This window comes from Passer montanus, unplaced genomic scaffold, assembly GCF_014805655.1.
Source record: "Passer montanus isolate IOZ18808 unplaced genomic scaffold, ASM1480565v1 scaffold29, whole genome shotgun sequence".
NCBI lineage: Eukaryota > Metazoa > Chordata > Aves > Passeriformes > Passeridae > Passer > Passer montanus.
In genome coordinates, this window is record NW_024367596.1 from 5,244,588 (window position 1) to 5,271,694 (window position 27,107).

Consider the following 27,107-nt stretch of genomic DNA (forward strand, 5'->3'; position numbering starts at 1 on the left):
TGTCACAAGCTGCAGTGTTTTGGTAGCAGCTCCCAGAGTCATGCTGGATCATATGACTTCCCGCTCTGTTAATCCTCATAGCTGAAGTCTTTGCTTGTCACTGCTGTGGTACATACCTGCGTTATTCTTCCCCCTTTTTAAATAACCTCAGGGCATGAATGCAAACCAGACAAAAATAGACCTTCAAAGTGCTTTATCTCCCCCTTAATAAACAGATTTATTTCAGAAGTTCTTCGTGATTCGCATGTAATCCTCCAGGGAACGTGTGCTGTGGATCTTCATTATGGCAATCTGTCAAATAGACATTTCTAAATCCTGAGACTTTTTCAGTGGCTCTGGATCTTTTACTCTAAACATAATTTTGTTGGCAAGGCCAGCATTCCTGCAGTACAGAATTGCCTAAACTCTGCTTGGGAAGTGTTATGGTTTCTCATTTTGTTTAGTTTTGTTCTCTTCTTTTCCAACCCTCTCCTCCCCTGTGATGTTTGCTTTGATGTTTACACATGTGCATTACACATACATTTATAAATTAGTTCATTAGGAGCGTGCAATGTAATATGAGGACGTCATTGATAGATAGCTCTAAATTAAAACTTAGTAGGACTGGGATCCTGTTTGGCATTTTTGTGCAAATCATACTTTGGTTTGCAATTAATCCAGCTATGAAACGAGCCTTGTCTCCAGCTGTGGGAGACAGAGCAGATACTGATGTAGAAATTGCCTCCAGCAAGTAACTCGGTGTTCTGATTGGGAAAGGAGTTTCTTGCCAGGTGATGGTCAGTCTCTTCTCCTGAGTAACAAGCAAAAGGACAAGAGGAAACTGCTTATGCCTGGGGGGGTTAGATTGGATGTTGGAAAAAACATCCAATCTAACACTGGAACAATCTGCTCAGGAGAGTGGTGGAGTTCTCATCCCTGGAGGAATTTAAAAGATGTGTAAATGTGACAGTTCAGGACACAGTTTAGTGCTGGGCTTGAAGGTGCTGGGTTAATGGTTGGACTCAATGTTCTTAGAGACCTTTTCCAGCCTAGGAGGTTCTGTCACCATTTGATTCTATCACCATTTGAAAACAATATACTATGTTCTCAAATGCTTAGCAACATTGCATCACAGCACTTTGTTCCTCCTCAGGCATGCATCTCTTGGGTCTCTCAGTGTGCCTGGTTAATGCTGCTGTGCAGGGAAGCAGCAAAGGTCACTTCATCCTCCAGTACCTGTATAGTTTTAAAAAACTGATAATCAAGTGCCCGTGTCACAGCCCAGGCTGAGTGCAGGAGTGCAGTTTTCTCTCAGCCATCTTCTTGCCATGGGAGCTGTTGGTCAGCTGGGGAAAAAATAGTAAGAATGCATATCTGAAAACATAGTGAAGAAGTAAGCAAATGAAGATTCACCAACACTGCTTCTTCTGGCTTCTTGTGCAAATATGTTTGTAGTTCTTTGTGGATATCTGAGGCACAAGAATAGGTACAGGAACTGAATAAAAGTGTGACTATGCTATTATTTGTTACTGATCTGTTACTTGTGTCGAAAATCAATGATAGAACACTATTGACATGGGTTGTTGACCTCAGAAAGCCTTGACTTCGAATTCAGGCTGGTTAACTCTATACACTGCTAAGTACAGCATTCCACCTTTATCCAGAGCCAAAGGATTCAGCAGTCACACAGTTGTTCTTGGCTTTCTGCTTGAAAATCAGAGGGATGTGTCTCCCAAACGTGTAGAGAGGGTGATTTATGCAACAGTCATCTGGGAAGCTCGATTGGTAAAACTGTTGGGTGTGTTTTTTAGTTTTTATTGCTTGTTTTAGCTTCTCAACTGTTTTCCATGTAAATATGGTTGAATTTGAGGGAACTTGGGAAAAGCTGTATATGACTGGGCAAGGAAATGTACCATGTCTTTGTGTTTGTCACTACTGAGATTGCTCCAAGAATCTTCTGTCAAGTTTGGGTGTCCATACTTCAAACAGGATGTTAGTCAAAGAGACTTCAGAGAAGAACTCTAAGAATGAATAAGGGCTGAAACTAGCTCCTGAGGGAGAAATTCTAAGAGCTCAATATGTTAAATATTATCAAAGAGAATGGAGGGGAGGGACTTGATTGCAGTGTTAAAGTATGTGCCCTGTTAACTGAAATTCTGTGATGAAGCAGAAAATGATGGGATATCAAGATCCTGTGGCTAAAATATGAGCCAGACACATTTGCAGTAGAAATAAGAACTGCATCTTCAGCAAGAGGGTAATTTATTGCACATTATGGTAGGCTATTCATCAAAGGAAAATTTTAATTCAAATATGGTATTATTCCTTTAAGATGTACCTAAGTGAAACTTAATTGAGGGCATGTGTCCATGTGCTGTACAAGTCACAGCAGACGATCAAAGTATTTTTCCTCTATCTAAATACTTGCATCTACATAAAAAGACAATCATAAAATATGGTTAACGCAGGAGACTGTTGAAATTAGAACAGAACTAATGGATAACTGAAGACATTTAAATGTCTAAAATGCCTGGAAAAAATGAATCACAGAATAGTTAGAGTTGGGAGAGATGTCTGGAAATCATATAGTCCAACCCCCCCAACCAAATAACTCTAAAACAAGAATTTGTTTTAACTGTACTGAAGGTTGAAAAGTTGGGTTGGCGAGTAATTCTTTAGCAATGCAAAGATGTCATTGCACTCAGTTTCTTCGTTAGGAGGTCTTGGCCATTTTAGATACTAAATTAATGTTCCAGTTGCTAAGATTCCTTGCAGGTTTTCGGGAAAGTACTGTGGAAATTAAGGTGATTGAAGTTCAGAATCTGAAAGAAAGGTGAAATTAAAAAAACCCCAAAAATCCCGCTGTCACTGAGTGAGTTTCATAGAAGAGAACACTTGGGCTGCTATAGAAAACTGCTGAATACAACAGGGTGGTAACAGAACATACTGTGTGTGTGTGGGAATTATTGGAGGGTTTGCAAGGAAGGATTTGTAGATCCTGCAGAGATTTGGGGGAAATCTGTGTTATAATGCATTATCTCCTGCGGTGAAGAGCCAGCAGGAATGTTCTGAGGTTTTTCCTGTCCTCAGTTTTACATGCCTTTAGCAGTCAATGCTTTCAGGTCTTGGGCTTAGTGGAATTGTAGGCAGCTGTGCTGGTTTTGGGGATAGAGCTAATTTTCTTCCTAGTAGCTGGAACAGGGCTCTGCTTTGGATTTGTGCTGGAAATGGTGCTGATAATAAAGGGATGTTTTGGGTAGCTCTGAGTAGTGCTTGCACAGAACCAAGGCCTTTTCTGCTCCTTACCCCACCAATGAGGAGGCTGGGGATGCACAAGGAGTTGGAAGGGTCAGAGTTGGGATAGCTCATCCCAGTGACCCTGGGAATATTCCAGATTAAGTGGTGTTGTGCTCAGCATAAAGCTGGGGAAGCAGAAAAGGGGGACATTTGGAGGGATGGCACTTATTTTCCCAAGTCATTTTTAGATGTGATGGTCCGGGTTGTCTGAACACCTGCCTGCCCATGGGAAGTGGGGAATGAATTCCGTGTTTGGTTTTGCTTTCATGCACAGCTTTTACTTCACCTGTTAAAGTGGCTTTATCTCAGCCCAAGGGTTTTCACACTTTTCTGATTCTCTCCCTCTTCTCGCAGTGGGGGAGTGGCTGTGTGGGGCTGGGTTGGACCCCCTTGCTGGGGGTTAAACTGTGACAGCAGCATGAGGAGAAATAAAAGAATGGAACATCAAAATAGCAAACCCTCCGTTTGACACAGTTTGACAGGATGAGCAGAAGTCAAGCTGAAGCACAAGTCAAATAAGCTATGCCTGTCTTGTATAAACTCTTCAGCTTTATGGAGAACATGTCAGGAATCAGCCTTCAATATGATGAGAGATCATCAAAATAAATGGAAAGGGCCAAGCTAAGAGCACATCACTCAGTGAAACGAGTCTTTTTTCTTAAATCCCGGAGGATACTGAAGCAATGACCAGGGGATTGATTAGGGAGCGGGGTTTGGTGAACCAAATCATGTATATGATGAGGACCAGCTGGTTATAAAACTGCAGCAAATTACAGCAGGAAAAGTCTGCAGCTGGAAGGATTTTTGAGAGTCTGAAGGTGATTGTGCTTCTTGTCTCAAGGGATTATGTGCAAGTATCCAGAAAGTTTCATGATACATGCTGAAGGGAGAGCTGGATATTTGTTGTATTGCTCAATGTAAGTGTTGGAAAAAGCTGGAAAAGTGGAGGTTTTGGGGCTCAGTCCACAAATTTTAAGCCACTTACTTTGATTGCACATTTCCTTACGTGTGTTTAACAGCTTAGAAACAGCTGGATGATGGATGATTCCGAAAGCTGCAATTACAGAAAAACCTGCAGCAGTGAGTGTGCAAAACAGAGATGTTGGACCGTTCATTGTTTTTCTCCTTACTCATAGCAGAAAGTAATTCATAGGTGAATTCATACTTTGCTTCAGGACTGTTTTTTCAGTTATTATTCTTGTCTTTTTATATTTAGGCGTTTATTTTTATGTTCCAAGTAGTTCTGCAAAGGTTCTGTGTTTATTTTATATTTCCATTCATGTTAGAGATTACCTAAATTTCTTTCAAGCTTTGTCTTTGCAGTGCTGGTAAAAATTTAACTTCCATAAAACGTAAGATTTTTTTTTTCTTTATGCACTGACTTGGGCTGTTAATATGTGTGATATAAGGTGTCATGGGCCAAGTTTGTGGTTTAAAAAGATTAACTTTAGTAAAACTGTAATGTAGAGTGATGGGTGAGAAATTTTTTAAAAAAGCTAATTATTTGCAGAAAACCATGTGTGTACTGACAATTTCCAAGTAGGCTTGGGTGTATTTATCTGCCCATTATAGTTCTTATTTTACAGATGAATATGCTAAGTGCTATTCAGAATTATTTGGCCATATGTTCCTGTTTTTATGGAACTTCATTTTGTGGGCTCTTTGTATAAATAAAGTTTTCTCTTCATGATGGTATATACTAAGAGGGAGAGAAAAGAATGTTATTTCAAATGTTATACCTTTTGCAAAAGAGCAGATGGTGTTTGTATGTGGGGCTTCGAGGAAGTTTTACACTTTGAAACTACTGCTTTATTCCAGATTGTTTTAGAGAAATGTGGTTTTAGCTCCTGTGGAGCATCCCAGGTTGTGTCACAGCTGATGTCAGTGTGTTCTAAAGCCAGCAGAGATGTGGAGTTGCACTGACCCTTTGTCACTGTATTTGTATAATGTGGGTTGTTCCCAAGCGCAGGCAAGAGCTGCTTGCCTTAAGTTTATTTTGTGCAGTACTTTGGCAAGAGTGGTCCTGAGTGAGGTGACACTGATCTTGAGTTTCTGCATCTTTATTTGTGCCTTTTAAGACTTGACTCTTCCAGTTTTCAGACTTCCAGCTTTGGAATCTGAAGGGGAGCAGTCCCCTGGAGACACAAGTCAGCTCCTTCAGCACCTTTGGACAGTTCACCACCACCACAGTTGGTTCTCTGCAGTCAATTTGATGCCTCATTGGTGCTAAATGTGATCCAAAATCCCCTGGGAAAAAACAGTGGGCAGATGATGAATTCTATTCGTCTTTTAATATGAAATTTGAAATCCACTGGTCATGCCAATCATGAGAAAAAATGAACTTGCTAGTAAAGTCTCAGAGGAACTTTCAGGTGGGTGCTGCAGGCCGCATTGACACATTAAATTATTAAACATGACTTTGTACAAATGTGTTCCAAGACATTTACATCTATGAATCACAAACATCACGCTGGGTGAGACTAAAGGCAGGGATTTGCATTATTTTGCTGTCCACATTAGTTAATTGTTTTTCACTATTCCCTTGCTTAGTTGTTGGGGATTTTTATGACAATATTTGGGCATGTTAAGAAGCTTATTTTCCTCGTGGTGATTTGCTTCAAATAACTTTGTTTTAGTACTGTTTTGGTAGGAACAAATCCGTATGGGCTCTGGCACAGAAATAATGTCTTGTGTGAATATTTGAAATGTAATTAGAGAGCAGCAAAGAATACTGAGCTGCTGTAGATACACCTTGTATCTACAACAAATAAAGCATTGTGTTGGGGGCTTAGAGAATTTTGTAATCTTCCTGTTGATACTGCAGTTGTTGTGGGAGGAACTGCAGAGCATCTGCTGCCTGAAGGAAATCCCTGTGAGGAGGAAACTGGAACCTTGGGGGTCACCTGTGCACAAAAATTGAATGTACTGTGCCTCTGGCTCTAGCCTCTGTCTGAGGATGAGCTATGGAAGCTTAATAAAATATTAGTGGGTGTACTCATTTAGAGGACTCTGACAATACCTGTGGAGCAAAATATGGCTTGATCAGGCCGTTGCTTCCTTTAACTATTAAAGGAAGTTGTGCCTTCATCCCCATTCTGTAAGAGAGCCACTGCAGCAATGCATTAAGGGGGAAAAAACCAAAAAGTTTTGATTTGACAGGGAAGATAGTTACATGATGACAGAGACATGCCTCTGGAGTTTTTATTTCAGTAGTGAGACATTGCATTACTGCATATTTTTACTGTATCAACTGAGAATAAAGCCTATTCAGTATTGTTCATATAAGTGCTTCCACAAGAGAGGCAGATGCTGGGATACTGGGAGAAGCCTGGTCTTGTTTTCAGACCAAAGTGTTGGCCCAGAGATGATGTGTGAGCATCTGCTCAACATGCTCACCCAGTGGTTATTCATCCTCCCTGAGTTGTAGGTAAATATGCAGAAGCATCCAATGTTCTCCTGGGATGGAATGAGAACAAATGCAAAGATATTTCTAAGTCAAATTGAATTCTTGTTTTCCTACCAGCTAATCACATGTATTAGATGCTTGATGAGTTTCTGCTGTCTGAAAAACAGCTACAACATGGGCAAATATGTCTGGCACAAGCCAGATGGTTTGATTTTTGCCTTCATGGAAAGGGTAGGAAAAAATACATGTAGTGAGCAAAGAAGCTGTGGAGAATGTGCTTCCAGGGAAAAATAAAAATTACTTCTCTATCCTGATCAATTACTAGACTGTGCAGTTTTAATAAAGAGCTTTTCTTGATTGCCAAGTTGTGGCTTCTTTTCACTTGCTTCATCCACCTACTTCTAATGCTTTGAAAATGACTATTTTGGGATGTGTTCTCTTGCTTTCATCCTTAGTCAAAAAAGGTTTTTTTCCCTCATGTTTCCTAACAGCTGTTTTTCATAAGCATGTGTGTGGATAAATACTAATTTCCCCTGTGGTCTGGCTGGCTTTTCTGCACTGTTAATACTCCACCGCAGCAAAAAGTGATTCTGTATCCACACTTCATTCTTGGTGTATTTTGTATGCCAGCAATTAAGTGTAGATTTTGAAGCTGAGTGGATGATTAACTCTGAAAGTGTAAATTCACTAACTTTGCATGTGTTTTACATGGGTTTCAATATCTAACCAGTTCTTAAGAACACTTCAGTTTTTCTAGAGCAAAACATGTCTGCTCTGCGGAAAAAAATACCAAACAAAATAGATTTCAAGTATTTTTTTAAAATTTAATTGATGTGAATATTCAAAGATCCAGCAGTTGAGAACCAGAAAGTCCCAGGAACAAAAATATTCCTGGAATATGTGTTCCAAGTAGGATACTTCTGTGGCACAGGTGTGGAGTTTTAGCTTTGTTTGACTTGGTTTTTTTGGTAAAGTTATTGTTTTCCTTTTCCTTTTTGTTTGGAAAATGGAGTATCTGCTGCTTTTTTCTTTAGAGTAATGTAAAGATGGTTCTTGCAAATAAGAATTATTGATGTACTTTTAAGTACAGGGAACTGAAATGAAATGTTTTCATATGTGTAGCAGTTATACACTGATGTTCAGAGACAATAAAGAGTTTATTTATAGATATACAATCTTGATCAGATAGGTTTGTGGCCTCTGAGTTTGTAAATAGTTTCCAGAAAGGCTATAGAGAATATTTATAGGAATTTTTCTGTGTGCCTGTTCTAAGAGGGATTTGGGCTGTGTTAAAGGAAGTGTGCATTTCTTAGGAAATAGCAAGTTTGAAGAATTACGGAATTGTTATTTCAAGTTATGTGCCAGTAACCTGAGACAGTCTTCCTTTTGAAAAAAGTTTTGGTTTTCTCTTACACACTCTAGGACTGAAATGTGCTTGTTTCCTAGCTGCTGATGGATCAGGGCTTGCAGGAGTTGTCTGTGTGTGTCAGAGCAGAGGGACTGACAGCCTCTGCAAGGGTGGGGTGAATTTCTCTGCTGTTCTCCAGCCTTCCTTCCAGTAAAAGACTTGTGTTCCAATACTTGAAAGGAATGGAAAAAGCATTAGTAAATATCAAATTACAGTTGAATTGTTGTGAGTAAAATGCTTGTTCTTGTTGCTGGTTCAAAAGGCAGAATGTTTTGTTTGCTGTATTTTGCTCATCCAAGCATAGATGAGAAACTTGAAAAAACTTAATCTTGTGAGAAACAGAAGTGTGTTTTTGAGAAAAAGTACTTGATGTATAAGGACTACTTTCTGCTCTTTGTTTTTCTTATTTGTTTTTTTTCCCTCCTTCTAGAATAAAATATCTTTCTAGATCTATAATCTCTTAAGTGGCAAAGCCTAAGTAATTTTTTCCTTTTTCTAGCAGACACTTTGTGTGATTCAGTTTTGAAGTGAAATTCCTTCTATGTTTAATGGAGACATTTCTTTTTCTTTATTTTGGTTGAAAGGAGTTAAGTAATGACACTTCCTAGAAAGATGAGATAGAAGTGTTACCAAAAAAAGAAAAAAAAAAATTCTTGACGTTTAGTGCATATTTTTTTAAAGTACTGGTTCAAAAGTCTGAATATCTCTGATGGCCTGAGAAGGCATAAAAATGTCAGTGTAAGAAATATATCAAAGTAATTTGGTTTTTCAGGATTGAAATAAATGTGATTTAAAGGGAAACTGTCAAGATACTTAGATCTTAAACTACTTTTGTGGGAATTTGATTTTTATTCTGTTAGAGGCTTGCATTTACACTGTTGGTTCTAGAATAAATTAACTAAAAGCTGTAGAGAAACTTCAAAGATTACTATTACAGTACTCTGTAGGGAATATTAATCCATTTATTGTTTATCTCTTGCCTTGGAGGAATTCCTTGTAGAAACTTTTACTCAATTATCTTGTGCAATGTGCAGTGTTCTTACCTGCTATGTGAATGTACCTCTGTTTAAATGATTGACTGCTGCCTGACACAAAGTTTTACTGGTTTGTGAGGAAAAGTGGCGTGGCAAAAGAACAGAATTTTCTTTGAAACTGTATAGAGGAAATTGCCTTGCAATGATATGAAATGCGCCCCGCAAACTGCCTTAAAATGCACACTGACCCTTTCTCTGATATTGAGTGGAGACTTGGGTAGATATTTCTCAAATAAAAAGTAATCTGGAAATGGATTAAGCCTGAATAATTATTCATTGATGGAAGTCTAGATATAGGAGCCTCCTAGGGACATTCTGTATGCACCCAGAAGTTCTTGAATGTACAGAAGCTAATACAAATATTACCTCAGTCTTTCCTGGTAATCTTTTCTCAATCTAGGCTTTGTTTAAAACCTAATTTCTGATAGTCTGTGGGCACTGACTATAACATGCAGGCCAGTATGTGATTTCTGTTTCAGAACATTTTTTTTAACCCTGGTGTACTAATCAGATTCTGCAGAGCTCTCTGCTGTATTTTGTTAGTTATTGCAGCAGGTTAAAAATTAAAAGGAAGGGCCAGTGAAAAATAATTTAATCGGGAGTACTTTGTGCAGACTTGGTACTGAGTGTGGTTTATCAGGGCTTTGTAATAAGAACACCACTATGAAATAAAGAGGGATTCAGTGTTTATCTAAGATTCTGTTAAGATGAGAGATTTCTAGACCTTTTCCAGGGGACATTTTTGAAGACTTGTAATTTTTGTGCTTTTTGTGTTCTCACTTGGCTGTGTGAGGTGGACTGGACAGTAGGTTAGACTTGAACAAAATAAATAAACACAGCCTAAAATATGCAAGATTTTTCAATCAATGTAATGAAGCTAAACCGTTGGAAAATGTGTGGTTTGTTTTTTTTCAAAGGTTGGTTTTACCATCATGAACTCTATATTAATATTGGAATTTTTCTTTAAATAACTTACTACTAAAATACATGCTGAAACTGTTTTCATTAATGGCTTAGTGTCTTTCTAGGCAATATTTATTCCTCATCCTCAGCCGCTAACCTTTGTTTCTTTTATTTGGGCTTCTTCTGACATTGTTTTAAGCCCCATTTTCCATGGTGGGGATATGTGGGTGCATTAGGCAAAATAAGACTTTACCTGGTGCATGTACTGATCAAAAAATCATCTGAGGTGCTTGGCTTTTGTAGTGACTGCTTTAATTAAGCTAAATTGGGGAGAATGAAATTTAGATCTCTGGATTTACAGGTGACCACCCAGTGCTTAAGTCAGGGCTCTTGCTCAGCAAAGCATTAATATTGGCGATTATATGCCTTCTTCTGCTAATTCAACAAATTAATGAAGAATGTTTGCTGAAATCTCACAGACTTCACTTCCTTGTGGGGAGATAATTACTTTTTGTCATGAATAAAGATCTGCAGTCGCTGGCCAACTCAGATCGTAAATGCTGCACAAATGGCTGGAACAAAATCTGGAAGAGTCAGGGTTGTCCACTTAGTGCTGGGCTGACTTTGGCTGGTTGAAGGTCGAGAGCTGATGGGAGCAGCCCCAGTTCTCACATGTGCAGGGCCCCTTCCATGTATTCCTTGTGCATTTAGGGTGACCTGAGAGCTGTGTTTGAATTCTTATAGTGAGACTGCCACACCGGTGTGACAGCACAAAACTTGTGTTATCCTGCATCAGCAGACATCAGAGAAATCTTTTTATTTCATAATGAAAGACGCTCTGAGGAGGAGAAAGTGGGTTCTTTGTTGTCTTGTTGCACAGGTAGAATCTCATATGCAGAATAGATTGCTGTACAATAATGAATACCTAAGAAAAGTCCGAGTTATTGAAACATGTTGCCACAGGGCAAAGCATGGGTGGCATATGGTTTTAAAAAAATCCAGCAAAGGAAGCTGGAACACATTTATATTGCATTTTTTGCTTCCAGAGTAGCTTGCTTTATTGGATTCCTTATGTATAAGTAACAAAGATTCATGAATAGTTTATTTGAATTTGGTTTTTCCTGATCTATGCATGAGTTTTATTAGCTTTAGGCAGGTGCATAAAGATTCAAGGCTGTTTTTTTCTAAAATTCAGCTTCTAGTACTACATCAAATTTTGTTTCTGTTTAACTAGCAGAGGTTGTCAGAGAGCTGTAGCTGCCTATGAATGTAATTTATGTCTGTTCCAGACGTGTCAACTCTTGGACTTCAATGGACTTGAAGTCAGACTTGATGCAAATTTGATAGTTTTTAAGAGAATTAATTTGGTGGAAAGAAATGTATGGAAAGATCTGAGCATTTTGCAGTGTTGTGTTGAGAAATTCAGCCTTGACTAATACAGCTCAGTTGTGTCCTTTTTTGTTTTGTGTTGTCCCTCCGTCACATGATATGCTTTGACTGGCACGAGTGGTCACTAACAGAGCTAAATTAGTGTTAATCAGCTTATGGAACAAGTCCAGTTTGAGAGGTGAATGAAAAAATGTAAAGCCCCAAATAACCCTGCTTAAACAGTAACTTATAATAGCATATTTACATATTTCTGAAATATATATTCTCCAACTTAGTTCAAGTTAATTGAAAAAAAATTCTGACCCTAATAAAATATTTTATCTGACTGCATGTTCTGTAGTTCTGCAAACTCTGTGTGGTGAGACCAGCATTGCACCTCCATGAAGTGAGGCAGGATGGATGCTGTCCAGCTGAATTCCTTACCTGCTGCAGCTTCCCAGGAGGCTGCTGGATGCCCTGGGGATGGAGTTCCCTGGGCTGTCTGCCGATTTCATGGTGTTGCTGGATGTGTTAATGGAGCAGCAGATGTTAAAAGCAACTTTCCATGGGTTGTAAGCCAGGAATCCCATAACTGAGCTCTGTCAAAGCTGGGAATAGGCTCTTGGGGAGCTCCTGAACATTATCTGTTGTTCTGTGGACTGTGTGGCTGCTGGAAATGCAGTAATGAACTGAAGGGAAATTGCCTCACTTGAAGAATGGAGGTTTTTTTTGTTATTTGGAGTTTGTTTTTTAATTCTTATTTTGTTATTCTTATTGTTAATTTTTACTTAAATATATTCTGTTCACAAGGAAAATGTCTAGAATATGAATACCTGAACACAAGTGGGAATGAACTTTGAAGACTTGGTCACTATTAAAATACAGCCACTTTCCCCCTATATGGCCTTGTCCATTGCTACTTTTCTTTCCTGTGCTTTCAGTTCCCTGCCTATAAAATGAGTGATGTTATGCTGTCTATCTAAAGATGTTTCAGAAAATGCAATAAAAAGCAGTGAATTAGATCTGAGTTAATAGTTTTATATCGTCATAAGACTTTAGAAATCTTACTATGTCACTCTAGTTATCAGCCAAAATTTTAATCTCTTTGACTGAATGATGAAGCTTATTTTCAGTGGCAGTCTTGCCATGTATTTCATTATTGACACAGTTGCTAGGATAATAAACACTTGAAAATACTTGAAAAGTTAAAAAAGAGAAAGGCAAGAGAAATAAATATGAGCTTGTTTCCCTGTGCACTCAGGTCAGTGATTACCTCTTTGTAATGAATATGCATGTCTTGAGTAGGAAGGCTAAAAATGGATAAATAGGAAGGCAATGGCATGTTTTGTCAGAATGTTTTAATACCTTTTGGGCTGCTTCCAGTAGTAAAAATCTCAGAGTGTCTCCAGCTTTGTTTGAAGTGTGGTTTCTGATGGATGATGATGCCTTGTGTGGTGACTGATGCTTCTGGTGTGCAGCCTTTAATGTGTTCTTCGACTTCCCCTCGCTGTTCCCTTCCTGCACAAACTCTGACTAGGAGAATAGTGATAGAAAAATCTTTTCTGGTAATGAGGAAAGGGCTGCAAATATTCACAGCATGTCATGTACAATTCCTGGATCAGAGTTGCTGGGGGGACAGGTATTTTTAGTCAGAGAATTGTCACAAAATGGATCTTCTGGCAGGAGGATGCGTTTGGTTCACCACCAAAGGCAGCACAACTTAATAGCACATTTTTGGATCTGTTTATGTTCAGTCAGATATTTGTATTCTGGACATTTTCCTTGTGAACAGAGGATATTTGGAGTGAAAAAGAAAAAAAAGAACCCACATGCTTAAGAAATAGGAAGTGTTGTTCCAGGATGATCACTGGGAGGAGCTGTTCATTACAGTTTTTATGCATTAAATCAATGGCAAGGAAATGATGAGATAGTGGGAAGGTGATGTGGAGGCAAAGAAACTTAGTCATGAGTAGGGAATACTCTTAGTAGAAAGGGATCAGTGGTTTTAAAAAAAAATAATTTGAAGGACAGTGACCTCAAGGGAAAATACCAATTAACTAAAGCTTTGAACTTGTCTTGTATATTAACTATTAAAGCAGAAGTGAAGTTGGGCCACATCATTGCTGGTGGGAATGCACTGAGCAGGTAGCAGTTGTCCAGCTGGCCATTAATGCACTGGAGAGCCCATGAGTTCTTGCCAAATGAGGCAAGAACTGTTCCTGCCATTGGAACACTGACAGGATCTTTGTCAGTAATCCTGTTACAGAGGTAACCCACCCCACAGAGACAATTTGTGTTTGAATCCTGATATGATTGAGTGAAAGGGGAAAAATCTTTGTAAAAATTCTCCACCACTATTTCCATAATCTCTACTTGAGTGAGCATCAGCCAAGTGAGAAAATGAAAAATTATAACCTGCCAAGCATCACTGGCAGACTGAAATGAAACAATTGCAAGTTAATAACAGTGATGCCTCCAAAAAATTTGCTGGCCAATTTAACATTGCTTTATCCAAGGTCACATCTTGCAACTGATTATTTTTAGCAATTTGCAGATGAGGATTTTCTACCTTTCTTATGGGAAGTGAAGATCAGGGAAACACCAAGTACAGTTTTAAAAGTCAAAGTTATCAATCTCTTAATATCAAAAGTAAGTCATGTTCCCTGCTTGTTTGCTTAAGACTGGGCACAGAAATTTTTTCCACTGTAGTGGAATGGGACATTTATGCTATACTCTGTGACAAAGTGATGAAGTCAGTGTGACATGAAAACTCACAGTGGAGTGAGGTTGGTGAAAGAATTAAAAACAAGAAAAATTAGAACTTGCTTGAGTTTGTTCTGGAGCAGTCTTGCTAATGTTTATGTGATAATTTTTACATAATGGTGTTAAAAGAGATTGTTGCCTGTTTTTGAGGTTAAAGGATTGTGACACTATTGCAGGCAAGTACACAAGACTTAATTAACATGAGCTGTGTCCTCTGAAATGACCAAGGCACCTTAGTGGAATCTAAGGTGTGAAAACCATTAGTGAACTAGAGCAGTATTTAATATCCTCCACTAGAATCTGCACAATCATTTTAATATTGCAGGGTAAACCTTGGTACAACATTTGCAGAGCATTGTCACACTGTCACTTAAAATAGACCATTCTTCAGCTGCTGGAATGTGTCATTGGTGTGTGGGAACTCCTGCCCTAAGCTTGCTGTGCAAGGGGACTCCCTCTGTTGTTTTCATGTGGTTCTGTGGTCCTTTTAATGAAGGATGTGCAACATCCTGACATGCGGAGTGTACACAGCAGTTCTAGGGAGATTTTGTGGTCTGGTGGTTCAGAAATCTTGGCTGTGGGTAATTGTTTGTCAGCCACTCAGTAGTTGCAGTGCAGAAAACATTGCAGCACTTCTGAGCATGGGAAGTGAAGGGCATTTCTTGTTGGAAGACTGATGGACCACTCTCTTTGTGACTGCCCTGGTTTTTAACCAAGAAGGTCTTACCTGTCATTAAAGTTACTTGAGCAGCTCCACTCAAGGACTCCACAAAAGCGTTTGTTTTTGTGTCTGTGTGAGCTGTGTTAGCTGGAGCTGTTCTGTCTTGAGAGAGGACGAACACACAGAAGGTGCCACTGGTGTTTGTTAAAGATCTCTGTGGTCAGAAGCCTGAGTGAAGCCTCAGCCACCAGAACCAAGTTTGTAGAGCATGTACTCAGCAGAGACAGGAGCTGAATTCCCAGCTGTGTTTCCCAGCTCTTTGTGGAAGTTCCCTGTTAGATCACTCATGTCCTGCCAGCCTTCTGAGATCTGACAAGATCGTGGCTTGAACTGTTTAATTTTTCTTGCTGTCATGCGATGCATCACAGTGAGTTAGCTCAATAGCCCTAATCTAATGCTTACTGCAATGAAGCTGGGAATGTATCCATCAATACTTATTTCAGTAAGCAAAGCAAAATGAAATATTTTTTTGACAACTTCTGTCCATTTCATTATCTCCTTTTTAATCACAAAACTGTCTCGTACAGTTTTCATACATCCTTAAACTTTGTAGCCTGTCTGCTTTCATATAAATCAGGCTGATGCCAGCATCTCTCTCCTCTCCCAAACAAGGTTCCATTCATGCATTAGGTTAATCTCTTGCATTCCTGCAGCAGAAGGAAGCTGATTCTTTCCTGATGTGTCCAGGCACCTCTGGAGTTAGGAACAAAACTTTCAGGGAGTAGAAGACTTCAAACGTGATGTTTTATATGTTTTATTGCTTTGTTTTTTTTTTGTTTGTTTTTTTTTTCTCTTCTTCAAAAGTAATCTTGTTTAAGGATATTTGCAATGCAAGCAAAATTGAGAAGCTTGAGTATTGCCATTCTCTAGCATCACTCAGATCACTCGGTCATGCCAGAGTCAGGCAGGGTGTGCTCTGTCCTAGGCCAGACAGAGTTCCTGCATTATGCTCAAGTTCAGAGTGGAATTTCCTCACTGAACTCTGTGATATTTCCCCACTTATATTAAGGCTACTTTCTGTTTCTGCACGAAAGTTTGTCTGTGTGTAATCTCTTTAAGTATACATGCCCTTTGCACCGTTTTTAGAGCAATACAGTGGAGATTAAATTCGTCCCCTTTTTTCTATAAAACACTCTGTTTTCTAGGGTAATACTTTTCTTTTAATGTTGCAGACAGTAAGAGAGAAGCAAATAGGTAAGGAGAAGAAAAAAAACAAAGAATAGAGAGGATAAATACATACAGCTAGGCAGGAGTTTTTCTTCACACCTTCTGGGACAGAAGTGGATGAATTGTCCCTTTATTTACAGCATCAGTGTTGGTTTAGATGCTCCGTTCTGTGTCTGCTCCATGGGAATGAAATGTCAGGGCACAACTTTGTTCTTACTTACATGCAGCTAGCTCTAGGGATGCATGGCCCTCTGGATGGAGGAGAGAGCATCCATTGTCACATGCAGTTGTAAAATTGCAGTTCTTTGCTGGCTAAGAGCGGTGCAGCAAGATGTTCTCAAAACCAGGCCATTTTCCTTGCTCTTGCGAAAAGCTAGAGTTCAACTCTCTCATTTTTGCTTTTCAAGAAGCATAATGCTTCTGGGCTGTCTCCAGCCAGATGCTGATAATAGGCTCTGTAAGGGAGCTTCTGTGCAATGATTCTTTCAGCAAAGGAATTGCACATAGCAAAAGTGGAACTGACCAAGAGAAAGGTACGGTTAAAGCAAGCATTTAGACTTCTTCTTTTTAAAGAGCTAGTCAGAGTAGATTAAGGCCACTTGAACTCACATTAACTATTTGAAGTATAATGGCAAAGCTGCACTATTTTTCCTACAAAAATCCTCTAGAATATTGTTCATCTACGAATGAACACTTATTTTAAAGTCTTTTTCTGTGGCAGGTATTTATGTATGAGGCTTGAATTGTAATTGTGCAAGAAACGAAAATTGTTCATTTTAATTGACCTTCCTGACCTTAAAAGAAATGCAGATACTTGCAGACCGCTGCATTTTACTTTCTTCTGAAAACATTTTAAGGTAATCCACCTTGTTTTCATACTTTGGGAAGTATTTTTCCAGTGGGCCTGTTTCTTTCAGAGGCTGACAGTGAAATGATGGCAGAGGTTTAAAATAGATACCACATTTGAATCTTTTGTGCTGATTATTAAAGTGTGTGGAAAGGAGTTCTCTGACCCATTACAAAATAATTCTTTTGCCAACACAGAGCATAATGCATTCTGATGACACTCATAATTGCAGTGCTTCCAGAGTAATTACACTGGTAGTTCATTTTTTGTATTGTTGAAATTCATATTTGTGTGTTATGTTTAATTGAAATCTGCATGTGATCTATGCACGTGTGGAAATGCACATTGGGGTTACCTGACAACAAAGGTGTATTTACTTTGCAAGTAAGCAAACATCTGGGTGTCTTACAGACAAATGCATTATTATCTCACCTGTATGTGATACTACATCCCTGTGCAGCTGCATTTTTCCAAGTTCAGCCAGCCCACACAGGGGTGGATACTGGATGCTCAGATGTTTATCCAGTGTATCAGTTTCCAGAGTTTGGAATTGTTCCAGAAACCGGTTCATGGTCAGATTTTGGCCTCTGTCCTCAGATTCATTTGCTGATGTTGCCTCTCTTTAGTTACATGTTACCTGTTTGTACCAGCTGAGGTTCTTCCAGAGAAAAAGGAAATGAGTCTCCTAATTCTGAATTTTCTCCACTGCTCACTGAGCTATGATGGAGCTTGCTCTTTCTTTTGGCAAAGAGATGCTTGAACTTTTTGTATGTAGCTGAAAGCACATGGTAATGAAGTTTTAAAGCCTAAAGAAGGACATCTCTGGACAGGATGAAGAGTAAAGGTAATGTGGTGGTGTTTTGACACAGAATGGGAAGGCAGATTCAGGAGTAGAAATAAATAAATAAAACTGACAAAAAAGTTCAGTGATGTCTGTGTGGGTGTGATTTGCCTGTGTTAAAGTCAGGCTTGTAAGGTAAAACTAAAGTAAACACAGCTTTTCCTGTAATGGACTTGGGTATTCTAGCACGTCTTTTATAGAGTTCATATTGTATTTTGGGGATAAATTTCCCAATAAAAATAATTCCTCCTTGTGCTTTCTGGATATGAAGTTTAACCAGAATGTCTTGGAAAGAGGCCTGCGACTAACATGAGCATTTTCTTGATGTGATGTGTGTGCAGTTTCAGGAGGGGAGTAAAGGTCATTCCCCTGTTGGATGGGAAAGAGCTTCCTGAAGTATGTTGGCACACTGGATTTTTCTGCATTTTCTTTACAGTGGTGATGTCAAGAAGGTTAAATTTAAATTCACAGCTAAAAATAGTACCTAGAGTGTAAAACAATTGCTAAATTAGCAGTTATTCTTATGCAGTGACTGTAAGTCAAAATAGGGCTGGTTGTCAAGGAATTCTTAGTGGAAATCAGTGTTATCATCTGACCTTATTTTTTTTAATCTTCTAAAATCTTCTGCTTTACAGCTCTTGTAATTGTATAAAGGAGTGAAGGTTTTCTTGTATCAGCAGATCTGAGGACCGGAGTGAAACTGCAGCTTGTACATCCAGTCGGTGGTCACTGGATAGGAGCTCTTTTTGGTTATTACCAAAATACTGAACTAGCCAGGCATCCAAACCTGTTAATGTCCATCTTTTTAGGGTGTAAATATTTTAAAGGCTGTGTTCTTACAGCAGTGCATTCTGGGGGATTTTTTTGTGTTCAGGATAAAAATGCATGTGACCTTGGTTTAGTAAAAGTACAAGAACAAATTCCTTTGAATAAAAGCACATCTGAAAAGTTAAACAAAAAAATCCTTTTCTGCAGATTAAGCCTGGTGCTGCTCTCCTCCCTTTTAAACATTTAAACACACTCTTTACATGATGCTTAAGCTTTTAAGTCAAAGTTATGAGGTGCTTTAGCCAGGCTTGAACCTGAGAACAAGACCCAAACCAGGACAATAACAAAATGACACAAAGATTGACTCCACCGTGCTTGCTGGATGAAGTGAAAACTGCGGAAATATAATTCCTATATCCTGGGATTTCACTGCCTGCTGGAACTAATCTCATTAACTTAAAACCACCTGAGGCTTAAGAGACATATACACTGCTGTGAGAAATTATATTTATCTCATCCTAGGGGGAAATCCTTTCCCTCCCCGGCTTACCTTACTTTTGACTTTGTCATTCGTGAATTACCAGGTCATTTCTCCCCCATGGGAAAGTCGTCATAGCTCACAGCTATGCAATTACTGTATCTGAAGTTCACTGCTGTATGAATGCTGAGATCACTGTTCGAGGGTTTTCCTCTTAAATAATTTCCTAGAGAAAACAAAGACTGGAAAAATAATAGGTTAGCAGTTTACTTAAATAAAGTTCCTCCAGAGCTACAGGAAAAGATTCCTGAACTAAAAACACAGTATAAGGCAAAGAGCTTATTGAAAGCATGAAGGTGTTTATTGCCTTTGTAAACCAAACACTGAGTTTTCTTTAACCATTAAAGTTTAAGAGATTGGTGGCCTCTGATAAGTGGTAATTGGATGCAGAAATTTCCAATGTGAGGTTGCAGTTTGAAATCCCATGAGTGTCGCCAGGGAGAGTTCTGGAGTCGAGTGTTTGATTGCTGCACTCCAGTTTGGATTGAGAAAAGATCCCAAATCTGCATTCAGTATTAAATCCAGCCAGTAGAAATACTCTGACATAGGAGGATTTTGGATAAGGCATTTACTGATAATCTTGTTGGACTTTTCAGCAAGGCAAAACGACCTTGTTCAAGTGTCTTTCAATGTGTGTCTACTTCTGAAAAAAATGAATAAATCAATTTCGGGTTATCCATTAAACAGCTCAAATATAAATGACACTAAGAAAAAAAAGCAGTGTAAAAACAGAGCTCTGAAAACCAAATCCTGAAGGCCTGATCTCTGAGATGGATTGCAGAAAGCCTTTTACAGTGGAAGCTTTTTGTGGTGAGCCTGGCTTGGGTGCTGCTCCCAGAAGGGAGCCTTGGAGTAGGGAGTTTGTGTTGTGGAGGTGGAAGTTACTGTCAGTGAAATGGAGGTGCCAGCTTCTGTGAACAAGAGAAATGACCACTGAGCCAAACTGCAAGTCATTTTTGTAAAACCCAGCTCAAAAGGTGATTTGTGAATTTGAATGATGGGTCTGTCAAAGTTCACTGTGCACAGTGGTTTACTGGCCTTGAGTGGCCATTTCCCAACCAGCCATTTAAATTGGTCTGTGTTGATAATGTGTGTATAGGGACAACAATAGATGCAGTTGCAATTGCAGACCAATTACAGTAATTAAAAATGATAATATAAGCCTCTGTTTCTCATTCGTCTGCATGGGATGAAAGTAATCTGGCCTGTTGATGGGAATGCCCCATTAATCCTCTGTTGATGCCCTATATTTAAGGGCCTACAATGAAGTGTGTATGAGCAAATAGGGAAGTGCATTAATGTCTCTGGATTAGGAGTCCTTGTAATTATGGTGCTAATTATGTGTTGTTGTGATCTTGTCTGGATGTAGGTGAATTTGGTCAAGTGTTTTTGTTTCATTTTGTCTAGTAATGAATAAATCAGTGAAGTTACACATGGCTGTTGCTATTGTGTTGTTAAGAATAGAGTCTGTAGGGGTGAATGGTTGCTGAACTCTGGTGTACATTCCCTTTTCAGTCCTGCATAAATGAGTATCGCATATTCCAGTTTATTTAGTGATGGACAGGCCGTTAGCTCTTAAAATAGCTAAGGAATAGGAACCTGACACCTTGAATGATTTATGTGTTTTCTTTGTAAGCTTGTTTCTGTTTTGTAACCTTTAAAATGTGAGTTTTATGAGTGGTATCATTAAAATTTATACTCCCTCTAGTATGTGATGTTAGTCATTATTGCTCTGCTGTGCCTCCAGATCACCTGTCTGAATTACCAAGCAACCTTCCTCGGAGCTAAATAATAATTTTTTTTTCCAAATGCGTGCTGACTTCATTATTTTTCATTGGTACTCCCTTACCAGAGCAGAGGCCAGAATCTGGCCTTTCCTGCTTTCCGTCCAACTGGGAAAGGTTACCAGGAGTAACTGTATATTTTTAGGAATGAAATATGAGGGGTTGTTTAACTTCAGAGATCTGATATCAATCAGAAGAAACTTCCAGAGAATTTGTTTTGAAATATATTCTATTTTTTCTTCTTTGGTAACCGAGATTGATATGCTTGGGAGGTGATTTAATGTTGTGCTCGGCTTTGTTACACTAATTTAAAAGAGTTTCAGCAAAGAATGAATCTCAGAGGGAAAAAGTGCTGATACTGAAAGTGAATCACAGTCCTTGATTCCATCAATTGAGACTCTTAAAGATCTTATATACCAGGAAAAATTTTGTAAAAGGTTTCCAAGTTACACTTTTAGTCTGCATCCTCAAATTGAAGGTGTCAAAAACGTTTCTTCTGGAAGCCTCCACAATACTCTCAAAAGGTTTTGGGTGGTTCTTTAAACAAATTAATGCAATGAAAAAATGGAAGTTTTGCTGAGCCATGGATTGCTGCCCTGGTTCTCTGAAGGCTGTCAAGCAAACTGCTCTGAAACTCATGAAGATCACCCATCTCTCTCTTATTTCAGGAATTAAATGATCTTTATTCAATTTATGTTGCATATTGTCTAGCAGATTATGGTATAGAGTAACTAATTGCGAACTTCCCAAGCGTGACTTACTAGCCAGCTTTCATCCAGAGGTGAGATGGAATTGTCTTGTGATCAGTAAGACAGCAGATGGTTTAGTTTTTTCAAATCAAGCCTGTTTGCCTAGAATCAGATCATCAAGTCCAGCCATTAACCCATCACTTCCCAGCCCTCCACAAGCCCATGTCCCCCAGCGCCAGATCTTGTAAATACCTCTGGCCATGGGGATTCAGCCTGGGTGTGCCAGGGTGTGACACACCTTTCAGTGAAAACACTTATCCTAATAGCCTGTCTAAAACTTGCCCTGGCACTGTTTCCTCTTGTCCTTTTTCATGTTACTTGGGAGACCAACTCCACCTGGCCTGGACTTCCTTTCAGGTGGTTGTAGAAAGTGATGAGATTCTTTTTCTCCTGGCTGAACGCCCTCACCTCCCTCAGCTGCTCTTCAAAGGACATTTGCTCTGTGCCTTCAACAGCTTCATCTTTCAGAAGATGCTAGAGCATGCAAAAGAGCTGGGATTCAGGCTTCTTGTAGCAATGCCTGTATGGGGTTTTTTTTGTGTGTTTGTTTTTCTTACAAAACCTTATCATTGTAATACAAATGATTTACTGATGTTAACAGAGGATAAAATACTAATTTCAGTGCAGCCTGAGGCTACCATGATCTATTCAGTGCTGTCATCTAGTTTCATTGAAAGATATGTGATATAGCACTAGAAAATGAGTTTGAACAACAGAAAATGTGTTACTGTTGGAAAACATAAGAATGGAATATATCAGATAAGAGTTATGCCAGAGTAAGTGTGCTCAAGCACTGGATCCTTAAGCCAGTGGCCTTTTTCTGAAATAGGTGGTATCATGTTGCCTGTTCTTACAGTTATTAAAATTCCTTGTCTGCTTCTGGTCCCAGAATGATTATTCTTTCAATATTTGCAAGGCAAGTTCCCTGTCATAGTACAGATTTCCCTATTTATTTTTGTAATAAAGAAAACATGAGCATCAAATGTTCCTGCATTGAACACTTGCAGCAGCATAATTCCTAGAACTGGAAGGAAAACTCTGAGTTTGCACTCCTAATATCAACTGAGGTGTGTTTCAAGATTCTTGTCCTCACCACACACACTGCAACTAGGCTTTGATTAAAGTAATGCTATCAGGTCGAAGTTTAATTTGCTCTATGGTAATTGTACATATTTTAAGTTGTGAATGGACTCCATACATAAATGTCAGTGAGATGGTGAAGGAGGTGGAAAGAAGAGCTGTGATGGTGATTAGAGGAGGCTGAGTTGAGTTTTTCATAGGATTAATGCTTTCCAAATTGGAGAATGTAAGATTGAAAGTGAAGGGCACAGTCCTTGTTGAGGGAAAGTGGTGGAGTGATCCTAATGCAGAATCTCATTAAAGCAACTGTCAGGATTCCTCTATTTTACCATCACCTCCCCTTTTTTATAAGAGTCAGCTGTCGTTTGGAGTGAGCATACTGCCAAAGAGGCATTTACAAATAAATGAAAAATGTCACAATTGATTTTGCTCCTTTCAGAGGACTCCGTGTCAGCTTTGTCACAAACCCTTTGTTATTCTCTCTTTCAGGTCTCTTGTCTGGGCTTTGGAAATAACTTCGGTTCTTGGATTCCTTCTGTTGACCCGGGGTAAGCTCCCTGGATTATGACTTTTTATTAACATTTGTGCAACAGTTAAATAACATTGACTTTTCCGGGCCTATGAAGGGTGAAATGCTGGAAGTTCTTACCAATTACCTTATGACTGTGTATAGAGGCTGCATAATACAATCCACGCTTGAAAATACCACTAAAAACCAGATTTATTTTGCAGTTTCTCTTATAGAAGTATTTGCACATTATGGTAATTACTTGGCAAAATGTTGTGTGCTATGGTAGTAGTCACATAAAATATGAATAGCTATGTGGTTTTATTTGTTTCTAAAGAATATGTACTTCTAAGGTTGATCGTTTTCTTCCATATTTATAATTTCTCACTCTTTCACTGTATGTTAGATGGTTATAATGCATTATCCTGCTTGTGAGGCAATCAGAAGGTTGTTTTTCTTATGTACTTGCAGGCTGGATAAATAAACTTGATATACAATATCAGTCTACCCCTTTTAATGCAAAAGTGTTGCCATAAGATGGGATATCTGTTGAAACGTCATTATAAGAAATAGTTGAGTTGGTTTAGATATGAAGTATCTAAACTATGATTGCATCTAAAAAAACTCAGTTATTTTTTCTTGAGCTTCAGTATTTGAGATTGCAATCAAAAATACAGTGTTTTACTAAAATTGCTGTGAAAGAAACTTTATTAACATTCAGAAAAACACCCGTGGTCTTTTAAATAGGAGTTGAAGACAGACCTAGTACTACACTTAAGAGTAAATTTTGTCCTTGCTGCATTTTCTGTGATGTCCAGGAAGTGTAACCTGCAAACAGTAATAGGACGAGAGATTACAACTTTCCACTAACTTCAACAAACTCACACCATACAGAAATAATTGGTTTGTGATGGTTTTGTAAAAAATCTAAGACATGAATTCCAAAGGGATTCTTCAACAAGAGTTCTCTCATATTTTGCAATCTGGCAAAAAGCCAAAAATCCCTCTTTCAATGCATGTTTTTTTCGTAGCATATGAAAGAAAAACTTGCTGCATTTTATCACTGTTGCTGTTGCCAGATTCTTAAAACAAGAGACCTGAAGAAAACCACTTTCCTGTCACTTTTGTACTCCAAAAACTCCTAAGAAGTTGGGGAAGTATTGCATCCTGTAAGAAAAGCAAGAATGATTTATGGTGTCACCTGCCCTGTGTGCAGCTTTTAAACCTTCTTTTCCTCTTTCCCCTGGAATTTTAATGTAGCTTGATGGGCTCTACTTTAGCACTGCAGAACCCTGCTTGCATTGGTGTATGCATATTTGTCAGCTGTTTAAGCATTTTGAATGCATTATATTTCATACCTGGTTTTTGCTGTTCTGATATACCTTTTGCTTAATTAGAATGAAATGTGTTGAATTTGTTCTGAAAGAAAATTCTAAATGAATATTTGAAATGACTGTTGAATTTCCTCAAAGTTCAGACTTTTTATTCTTTTACTAGAAATCAAAACTTGTTAACTGGAACTTCCAAAGAACACCCTTAATTTGTACTTTGGACAGTTTTGTTTACATGGTAGTCTCTGGCAAAGCTCTCTAGGGCAGTTTCTAATACTGTGTTGTGAGCAGTGGGCTGCCCAGCCTTGCTGTTCTTCTGTTAGCATTAGAAAAAGTAAAAAAAAAAAAAAAAAAAAAAAAAAATCTCAGATATGAATATAAAAATCTCAGATATGAATTCTGGCAGTGTGGAAGATGATGACACGGTCTCAAGGAATGAACTAGACAGTTCAAGGCTGTTATATTTGTGTAATTAATTAATATTACTGTAAACAGAGCTGGAAGGAAGACTAGGGGGAAAATAAAGAACTCATCATTATCAGCTCTATTCATTCCCCTCTTGTTTGACTTAGTAAATTGTTTTGAGGTAAACCTAAGTGAAAATCTGTAGTATTTCACATCTAAATAAGGCATGCGCTTAGCAGTAAAGCAGTGCTACAAATGACAGTCCAGAACTCTCCCAAAATGCCTTGGAACCAAAATGTTTAAATATGACTTGGCAGATTTGCAGAAGCTTAGACTTCCACTCACCAGATTTTCACTCAGCCACATTTGATCATGTTACTGATGTTGATGTGTCGCAGCTTCTGAGAGCTGAGCATAGTCTGATCATGGTTGTGCAGATGTAAATATCTGTGGCCCAGCTGTTGGCATGTATGGGAATTAATTCCATATATTTGTCTGAATCTCATATGAGATGGCTCTCGAGTGCTGGGTGTCCCTACAAGCAGTGGATGAAATGTCATGGCTGGCAACATTGCCATGAGTTAGAAAATAACTTCAGTGGGAGAGTGTCTAAGAACTCCATCCAGCAAATAGCAAGAACAGATTAATAAAATAGAGGAGAGACGTGTGAACACCACCACAGCTTCTTCAGTTCACTAAGGAGCTTGCAGGTTGGGAATGAGCCTTGGAGGAGCTGAAGGGATGCACAGAGCATTTGTTCCAATGAGAGCCCTTCATGGAACTGAACCAAAGGCAGTCCTGTGTTTCCTGCAAGCTTCTTTCAGCCAGGTGGAAAGGGAGTAGGGAAGTGTTCTGAGGGCTTTGTCTTTCTGCATCAGTTTCTGTTCTTAAACTGCAAGTGAAAATGTTAGATCCATTAAAATTTCATTTCAGGTGATGGTGGCCATCCTGTTCCCCAATGCCCCCCCCCAGTAATGAGGCTCTGCTGTACATGCTGACAGTTGGTCACCTCCTGTACTCAGGATATTCTTTCACCCTATTTTCATACACAGATGTCTCTCTTTTTAATTTAATAAAGGTGATGTATTTCTGAGTCATGGGGGTGGTGGTCTCATTTCAGCAGAATGAATCACTGACCCTTCCCAGTGCCAAATACAGGACCTCTTGTGCAATAAGACCGCTTTTCTGTATATGAAAAAAGATAATTGACAAAAAGGGGAGGGTGGGGAAATAAGGGGTGATAATCTTGTCAAATAGGGAAAGATAAGGTTTGAAGGAGTTTGTCAATTCACGAGTTTCTCAATTAAAGTTATTACAACTTCACTTTTAGAATATCTACTTAAAAATCCTGAAGATGATTCTTAGTTGAAATCAAGCTGGTTTTTAGGGCCTCCTCTGATTTGCACCATGTTATTTCTTAAATTAAATTCCATATTATTCCATGGACTTCAGAGAGGTTGCTCATACAACAAACGAATCGTTCCTCACCTCTTTGTATCTGAGGCTCTGCTTTGTGCTGCTGCCCCCTTTTAACTGTTACAAAACACTTATTATCCAACTGGTGTCCTCTGAAGTGTTTTGTGTTGTTGCTTTATAAATTGCAAGTGATGTAATAGAACTCGCAGCAGAAAGGGCATGTGGAGAAGACAATACTAACAAACAATTTGCAGCTCTTCATTGCCATGGCTGAATGAGTTGGTTTTAGGTAATTTGCTATTCAAACAGGAATAATGAGGTTAAATGTGTTCTACTCATTTTTATTGTGGCACAATGGTCAAGCCTGAGCCACTTAATTTGAGGGGGTTGGGCAAGGCAAAGAAAATTGCTAATTGTGTGCTTAATTGATCATTCTCTCACGATTGCCTGTAGCTGTACCGTGTTAATGATGGTCTGAGATTAACCATCAGAAAATCACTGAGACCATACAGGAACTACCATGGAGCAGTTTAATGGTGAAATGGTTCAATTGCTGCTAACTCAACAGAGCAAAGGCATGTTGAACCCTAGAAACCTGACTTTTTGGTCAAAATCTGACTTCAAATGCATGTGGTGTGATCATCACTGCATAGTCTCTTTAGTGGGGCAGGGAAATACCTTTGACTACATTTCCTGGGGTCATTATTTTAGCAAGAGCATCTTGGGAATACTTTCAGCACAAAAGCATTTGCAGGACCTAATGCATTTTGAGCTTTCTGTATGAAACTGTAGTA

At 38.8% G+C, this 27,107-nt stretch overlaps 1 protein-coding gene across 6 annotated transcripts in view; it reads left to right on the forward strand.

Moving 5' to 3' along the window:
* Nucleotides 1-27,107, forward strand: part of NAALADL2 (N-acetylated alpha-linked acidic dipeptidase like 2) — a 413,787-nt gene that overhangs the window by 17,373 nt on the left and 369,307 nt on the right. For 2 of the 6 annotated variants that reach the window (XM_039713919.1, XM_039713914.1), the window contains exons 1-2: nucleotides 19,780-19,850; nucleotides 23,143-23,201. The gene's annotated coding sequence lies outside the window, so the exon portion shown is untranslated. Of the gene's footprint in view, nucleotides 1-8,252; nucleotides 8,316-17,717; nucleotides 17,738-19,779; nucleotides 20,018-23,142; nucleotides 23,202-27,107 lie in introns of those variants that run through there. The other 4 variants (XM_039713917.1, XM_039713918.1, XM_039713915.1 and 1 more) reach the window with 4 other exon arrangements.